The 8483-nt window shown below is 35.2% G+C and overlaps 2 pseudogenes; one reads left to right on the forward strand and one right to left on the reverse strand.

The window, feature by feature from the left end:
* Positions 1-3658: 3658 nt before the first annotated feature.
* Positions 3659-3758, forward strand: LOC138820351 (U6 spliceosomal RNA; annotated as a pseudogene).
* Positions 3759-5866: 2108 nt separating this feature from the next.
* LOC138820350 (ankyrin repeat domain-containing protein 49 pseudogene) lies at positions 5867-6376 on the reverse strand (annotated as a pseudogene).
* Positions 6377-8483: the final 2107 nt, after the last annotated feature.

Consider the following 8483-nt stretch of genomic DNA (forward strand, 5'->3'; position numbering starts at 1 on the left):
CTCTCCAATGGAGTAATGGGTTCTTGATCTTGTTTCTTCCATTCTGTCTTCACAAGCTATCAAGTGTGGCTCAGGACTGGAGTATCCAGTTCAGACAGAGAACTCACAGAACAAAGATAATATTTGCAGCAAATATAGGTGATTTATAACCTTAGACAAGCTATTTAAATCTGTTCAAATTTCTCCTCTACCCCAAATTGCCCTCTTTGAATAGTTTTGTTTGCTTTTCCCAAGACTGCCCTTCATTAACTGCTTAAAATTTTGAGAGATCATATTCATACTCTCTAGAGATTGCTGTTTGGTTGTAATTTCTGTGTGTGTTTTCACTGAATTTCCAAAGGTTGTGCAAGTGTGTTACAATTAAATATGTCCATCTGATTGTCCAATGGATTAGATTGTCCTGGATTTGATTCATTCATTCTATCATCCTCAGCCAACCCCTTCTCCAAGATTTATTTCAAACTTACCACTTCCTTTATCACATGTGAACATTGAGTATTCTAGCTGTTCTTGCCCCTTGTCCATTTTTCATTCAATGTCTTTACTATTATTCCTCTCTGGTTTCAACTTCCTGATAGTCTTTCTGTTAAACTGTCCATTAGTTCTTTGAAAAGTTTATATACATTCCATGGAGTTTCAATCCTGCATATACTTGAACTGATGTCAGCTTATATTTCCATAATTCATTCATCTGTAATAATTTGCAAGACTGGAGATGTGAACCACATAGATATGATTTTATTCTCATCTATTTGGAAAATTAATCTTTAGTTAACAAGAAAGTTTAAAATGATTTAGACTGTATTCCTAAGTACCATTTTTATAAATGGTTTTGTAAAATTGTGTGTGATTATTTTATTTTACATGGGATAATATTTTCTACCACCTATAAGTTTTGGAAAAAAGAAAATTAAAATTTAGTATTATCGGGCTGGAAAGGTGGCTCAGTGGTAGAGCGCTTGCCTTGCATGCCTGGGGCCCTGGGTTCGATTCCTCAGCACCACATAAGCAAAAAGAAAAAAGCCGGAAGTGGCGCTGTGGCTCAAGTGGTAGAGCGCTAGCCTTGAGCTGAAGAGCTGAGGGACAGCGCCCAGGCCCAGAGTTCAGGCCCCATGACCGGACCCAAAAAAAAAAATTTAGTATTATCGAAGAATATGATAGAAATAGAAGTCAGATTTTATGTTTGTCACACAACATATAACGCAACTATTTGTTACTTCTTAAAATGTACCTTGTTAATTGATGAAATTAACTTTATTAGTTTGCATTTGGGTTTGAAATATGAGAGGATGATATATTTAACAAATTTTGGAAAGCACCAAATGAACAACACAAATGGTAGGTGGTACTATTTCTACACTTTAATAAATGGTTGTACCTGATTGGCATTAGTGCAGTGTAAATAAATCAACTTTACTGTAACTCTATTGTGACTAAGTATCATCTATTTGTCAAATGGTATTTTCGCGAATATGATTTTTTTTGGTAGGTCATGGGGCTTGAACTCTGGGCTTGGGCACTGTCCCTGTGCTCTTCAGCTCATGGCGAGCACTCTACCGCTTGAGCCACACACCACTTCCGATATTCGAGATAAGAGTCTCACAGACTTTCTTGCCTGGGCTGGTTTTGAACCTTGATCCTAGATTTCAGCCTCCTGAGTATCTAGGATTACATGCATCAGCCACTAGCGCCTGGCTTGTGAATGTGATTTTTCAAAGATTATTTGAAAAGAATACACTTGCAGGAGATTAAATGTTATGAGAATGACAACATTTTTATACCACAGAACCAAGTTCTACTGACATACCATTGTTTTGAAGCACTAAGGATCTTCTCAATTAATGATATTTTCTGAAGTACATTTGACCTCTAAGTCAAGTTTTCCTGGCTTTGGTAGACCAATTGTATCTTTCCAGGAGCTATTTTTCTATCCTACTTATGCTGGACTGGAATCTTTCATTAATCACTAGGGGAGGGATATTAACAATAATCTTTTGACACTTTGTGATCTTGTTCACAGATATGGGCTGGTCATCTGTAAATTGAAAGTTGGAATTACAGTTCTTTCTCTCAGATTTTGTGATCTCATCCTTCATTTTATGTTGCCTTGCATTTCACTATTGTTTACTGCTAATTCCTGCTTCTCAAGGAATTGGGGCCTGAAATATTATAGGAAATGAGAAATTGGCATGGCTCTTCAATTACTTTCTGTTGGAATGTTGCATGGGTCTAGGTAAGAAGTCTTGACCCTGTTATCTGATGATGTGGGTAACTGGGACCTGGGATCCAAAGACCCATGTGTCTTGCAAAAGAATAATATCTTTTAGACATCATATCAACAAAATTTGGGTATAACCAATAGGAATGCTTCAGAAATGTGGAGAAAAACAGTTTGGAACACGTGAGTTTAAAACCAAACAGAGCAACAGAGTAAAATCCCATATAAATTAGAGGAAAACATTTTTTTTTTACCATGTGAATTCAGAAGAACAAGAACACTTAGAAGGTAACACAAGATTATACTGAAGACATTACATTGATACTTTTTATATTCTAGTATGTATTATAAACCTAATTATTTATATTCCAATTCTATTTATTGGAATATATAAGTATCAATGTATTTGTCATATTATCAACTAATTCTAATAAGTTTCACTGTGTGAAATATAAAATCGCCACATATAAATATAAGTTATATAACTATATATAATACAAAAGGGCACATGTTTTGCATTGTTCTGTTGCAGTTAGGGTATCAAAGACAACTCTTAAAGTATTATTGCATTATCTCTACCTCAGTGTTTGGTAGAGATAGACCTAAAGTTTACCATTTGTAGATTTACAGCCTGGAGGCAAGAAGAAACACTGTGCTTAAAACATTACCAATGTAAGGCCTAATAAAGTGGGGAAACATATGGACTTCTCCTGCAACTATGAAAATATTTGGTGATAGAAAGTCAGTAGTGTAAGTTTCTGCCTGGTTGGAAGGTAGACAGGCCAGACATTAGGTAATCATGCATATGAACAATTTTTTCAGCTTCTTGGCTTTTGCTACTTTTGGAATGTTAAGTATAATAAACAATTAAATTTTGATAAAATTCCTTCTAGTCCGAACAGTTCTGTCTTAACTGTTCATCTCTCTATGATCACTTGTAACTAAGATTAGTTTGGTTCCAGTAAGACAAACTATGCTGTAAAGATAGGATATTCTGTTGGTCTGTTCCTACATGGAAGAAGGATAAAGGGTCAGGTAGACATTTGTGCCGGTAAGACCTCATTTGGGAAAATGTCAGCTGCAGAAGTTTAGAAGTAGCTCTTAAGCAAGGCTTACTTTGAATCTATTAGCTCCACAAAGCTAACTCAGTTGCATAAATAAGTACTGGAAAAAGCCATTACCTTAGGATCTAGCTATAAGTGCTTCAAAGTATGATCAAATCTAAAATGAAAAAGAATTAAAATTGTCATTCACAAAAAATACAAATGTGAGCAATCGACCGAACAATATAAATTTTTTTCACTATACATATTATTTTAGGGAAATAAGATCAATATTATTGTTAGGGACAATAAGGCTTCCTTGTTACAAAAAGGCACCCAAGGATATAAGCCTGTAAAAAGATTGCATCATTAACTACTTAAATTTAGAAGATACTACATGATTCAGCAGCCCATATACCCAAATTACAACAATACAGAGATTAACATGGTGCCTGCACAAGGATAATATGAAAATTTGTGAAGTATTCCATAGTTTTCATTCTTCAGATGCAAGAAATGAAAAACAGTTATTAAAAAGTTGATTACAAAATTACACGTGTGACAATACATGCAAGTGTTAGAATTAAATGTGAGTTTGATATCAGTGGATTAAACATTCACCTTAGAAAGGCCTTTATATACAATAACCTTTACAAAACTTTTGAAATTAGTTAACATGGTCATTTTATCCTTAAGAAATATACTAGTATAAGTGAAGGGTTAAAAATTAAAAACATCACTTTAACATTGCCATTACTAACTTGCTAACTGCTGATTTTGCTTCTGTAAATATGCTTGTATTCAGACCCCCTTCCCTGGCAGATAAAACTGGGCAGTGACTCCGGGATATTGGCCGGCCCAGATGTCCGGATATCAGCCCACCCCAGAACAAGGACAGCGGTTATAGATAGTACATGTTTTTCAGTTCCAGTTTAGTTCAGCAATCCCTGGGACGGATCTTGACAACGACCACCTGGCCAGACCATAAACTGGGCCAAATGTCAACCAATCATAGGCCTGTAACCATGTAAACCCTCCATTAAACCAACCATGAGCCAATTGTTTTACAAAGAGTGTTACAAAATTTCCCGCGTGGCAAAGTGATTGTTGGCATATATGATGATCTTTAAATGGACCAATCATGGGATGCTTTGTGTTATGCGTTAATCTTGTGATTTTTGCCTTTAAAAAGGCTTGTAACCGCTGCTCGGGGCTCTCTGACTGACCGGGGCAGAGAGTCCGTTTGCGCAAACGTCAAATAAATTCCTCTTGCTTATTGCATCTCCCAGCCTGGAGTCTGAGTTTCTGGGGCGCCCTCCCGTTGACGAAAGTCTCCTAGGAGTCTGGGGTCTTTCATAAGGACCTAGAAAAAAAGGAATCTTAAATTTTCTATATGGAATGTAATTTGAAAGGACTATTTATTAATGGATATATATATATATATATATATTTATATATTATAAAACAATGTTCAATTCAAAGTATATCCAGGAGAGAGTGAAATAGATTATGGATATTATTCAAACACAGAATATAGAATATTTTAAAAAATATTTTTTCAGACAATAAACAAATATCTTTAGTTTCTGTACTACTCCTTTCAACAGATGAGTTCAAATTATTTCTGATTAAAAAATCACAAAATCTGCAGAAATAATTATAGATGTATACAAACAACTAAAATACATTTTTACATCAAAGTCAGGCAATTCATTTGGAAAAATTCCACAGAATTTTTACAGTAAGATATTGCTGTTATTTGGGTTGTGAAAGTATTTTGTATGGACACAAAGAATGGATTGGCATTTTGAAGTTTAAGGAACTTAACTAATAGCTATGCTAAATAATGCTGCAATAAACATATTTGTTCTGGTAGCTTTAGTATGGTCTTGTTTGATGCCCATCAGTAGATGAATGGATTGAGAAAATAGAATTCTATGGAATGGAATTCTATACTTCCATGAGAAAGAATGACATTGTCCCATTTGTTAGGAAATGGAAAGACTTGGAAAAAAAATATTAAGTGAAGTAAGCCAGGCCCAAAAAAACATTGGTCCCATGGTTTCCCTTATTTGCAATAACTAGTACATGTCTGAGACAAGTCAAAATGATCAGATAAGTTGATGTTTGGCGAAATGAACCCTAAGATAAGGATTCAAATGTTTTTCTTCTTTCTTGCGATTGTTTCTAACATATTTATAAGATGATTTCTTTGTTGCTTTTTATGTCCCTCTCCCATGGTATAATCCCTGCTTTCATTGTATTTGATGTTGGTATGATTTGTGAAAGGGAAGGGGAAAAACAAATTGTTTAAATAGGGACACAGATTGACCCATTGCAACAATGAGATGTACAAGACATGTCGAAAAACGAACTTTACAACTTTGGTGGGGGGAGGGGTAGAGAGGGGAGGAGATGGGAAGGGATGGGAAGGGGAAATAAAGGAGGAGGCAACATGTTTGACAAGAAATGTACTCATTCCCTTACCTATGTAATTGTAACTCCTCTGTATGGTATTTTCACAATAAAAAAAAAAAAACTCAACCAAAAAAAAAAAAAAAGAAAAAAAAGGAAAAAAAAAGATACTTAACTGAACCATTATGACTTAAGAGAACAATTTCTTTCGACAGCCTTCCACAACTTCAAAGAGGTAGTGATACATACTTATCCTTTTGGTAATATCAAAGGCAGTTTCTTCAAACTTGTTCTTCAGTCCTGGTTTGATATAACGGTTGAACAGAAGGAGGTCCAGCGTACCTTCGCTATCTCTATACCCAGCAGCACAACGCAAGGGAGTTAAGAGGCCTTTAGTTTGGGCATTGCTATCTGCATAATGATGAAGTAAGAAAGAAGCCACTCTGGTATTATTCCAAGAATAAGCACTGTGCAGGGGTTTCCAACCATTCACATTTATTGCATGAATATCTGCTGCTTGAGGCAACAACTCACGAACAATATCTAACTGTCCACTGTAGGCTTCTAGATGAAGAGGGGTATATTCATCATCATCTCTAGTATTCACATGAGTGGCCTTTATGGAAAGTAGTCTCCACACTCTACTAAGCCGATTATTTTCAGCAGCCCAAAGAAGAAATTTGCTTGGATCCGACTCCATTTTTTTTCTTGCAATTGATACCATTCATCACTTTTTCATTTTGTTCCTCATCTTCATCAGAATTGCTTAACTAGAGACTTTCAGTGCCAGTGGGAATAAGGTGTCTATGTATTTCCCCAATAGTTTACATTGGTTGAACTGGTGAGAAAAACACAGTGAATTTTCTGCATGTTTTTTTTCATTATTTATTTAATCTTTTTTCATTTTTATTATTCTAAATCATTCTAACTGGAAAGTAGGGAATTGATGGAGAACAGAGGAAAGACGTTCCTCCATATGCAATTGTACAGACTGAAAATGAGAATCAGTGTTGTCTTCTTGTGCAGCTTTTTCTAGGAATGAGAAAACAGAAGGTGGCTCAGTGGTAGAGTGCTTGCCTTGCACGTATAAGGCCCTGGGTTCGATTCCTCAGCCCACATAAGCATAAAAATACAGAAGTGTGGCTGACACTTAAGTGGTAGAGTGCTAGCCTTCAGCTGAAGAGCTGAGGGACAGTGCCCAGGCCCATAGTTCAGGCCCCACGACTGACAAAAAAAAAGAAAAAAGAAATAATGCTTTCTATATAAATAATTTGGGAAATGGCAGAGCAGAAAGTGAAATGATTCAACCAAAAATATAAAAGCAAAATAAATTAGGATAATTGTGGAGCAGTCATATTATCTATGAGAACCATGAGAGGTGAAATGAGAGACAGAGAGATGTGCAATGCTCTAGCTAGCCACAAAATCCATGCCTCTGATCAATTTATAGAGCAAACAGAATTTTATTTTTTAAAAAAGATGGAAATAGAATTTATGTATTTACTTGAAATTAGTAAATACATTTTTAGTAGCCTACATAAAGAGACATAGCTTTGACCAAATTACAGACAAGAATCTAAATCCTTGATAATTCTAATAACAGATCTGAGTGAAATCAATTGAATCACACTTTTCCTGTACAATGAAAGAATAGGTCCGAGCAAGGAAAGCAGCTAGAGAAGGCAGGCCGCTTATATCTCTGACAAAGCTTTGTGGAAAATGGTGTCAAGGATTACTTACTGGTGATCCCCTTGCACTGGAAGCATGATTCTGAACTATTGCTTGCTGATTCTCAACTATTGCTTTGATCATTATATTCTCCAAGAAGAAAAAGTAAGATTTAATTGATAGCAAAGCACTACTAATACATATTGACTTCTCATTAAGCACCTTCAGTCATCAAAATCACTTGAAGACGATAGACAGGTCTGCTTTTTTAGATGAAAACAAAGTGTCTTTAAAAAAACAAGGAATTTAAGTAGTCATGCAAAGGACTTCTATTTTACTACTGCATTATACATTATTTGTAATGTTGGGTGACAATAAATAATGGATCTATTAGAAATCTCTTAAAGCTCATATGTTCAATCGTGAGTTCTCTTATACTATATCATGTCATTTTTGTATGGACTCAAGAAGAAATTTAAATTACTAACTTGAATTTCTGATAGGACAATATCATCACTGTACATCTTGGTTCTATACTCAGTTTAAAATTACTATGTAAGTATGTGCATTAGATAAATATAGAGGCAAAAGTAGAGGCCACATTGGTGGCTCATATTATTAACCCTAGCTTATTAGAAAGATGAAATCTGAGGATTGTGATTTGAAACCAGACCAAGTAAAAAAAATTCCATTAGATTCTGTTTTGAAAGTAACCAGCCAAAGCTAGAAATGGAGCTGTGGTACAAGCAGTAAAATGCTAGCCTTGAGAAAACTAAAGAAAAACTAAATTCTGAGACAGAGCCAGGCCCTGAGGTCAAGCCCTATTATTACTACCAAACAAACAAATTAATTAATTAATTAAAATAAATTAAGTGGTCACATGTGGAGAGGCAGGTAAAATGTAACACCTGTGGTGACTGGATTGTATATCATTCTGTAATAAGGCAAATTATCATTTGTACTAATCACTAATATTTTATTTGAACTTTTTTGTATAATAAACCCTGAATTTAGCATGCATGTACATGTGTGTATATGTGTGCACATGTGTGTATGTGTATAGGTTTGCATGTGCTGTTGCAATGTTGCTTACCAATGTGGACAGGGTGAGTTTTCAGAGTTAACTGTGTTGCAATGAT

Source organism: Dipodomys merriami, unplaced genomic scaffold (assembly GCF_024711535.1).
Source record: "Dipodomys merriami isolate MVZ:Mamm:240054 unplaced genomic scaffold, mDipMer1.0.p SCAF_865, whole genome shotgun sequence".
Lineage (NCBI taxonomy): Eukaryota > Metazoa > Chordata > Mammalia > Rodentia > Heteromyidae > Dipodomys > Dipodomys merriami.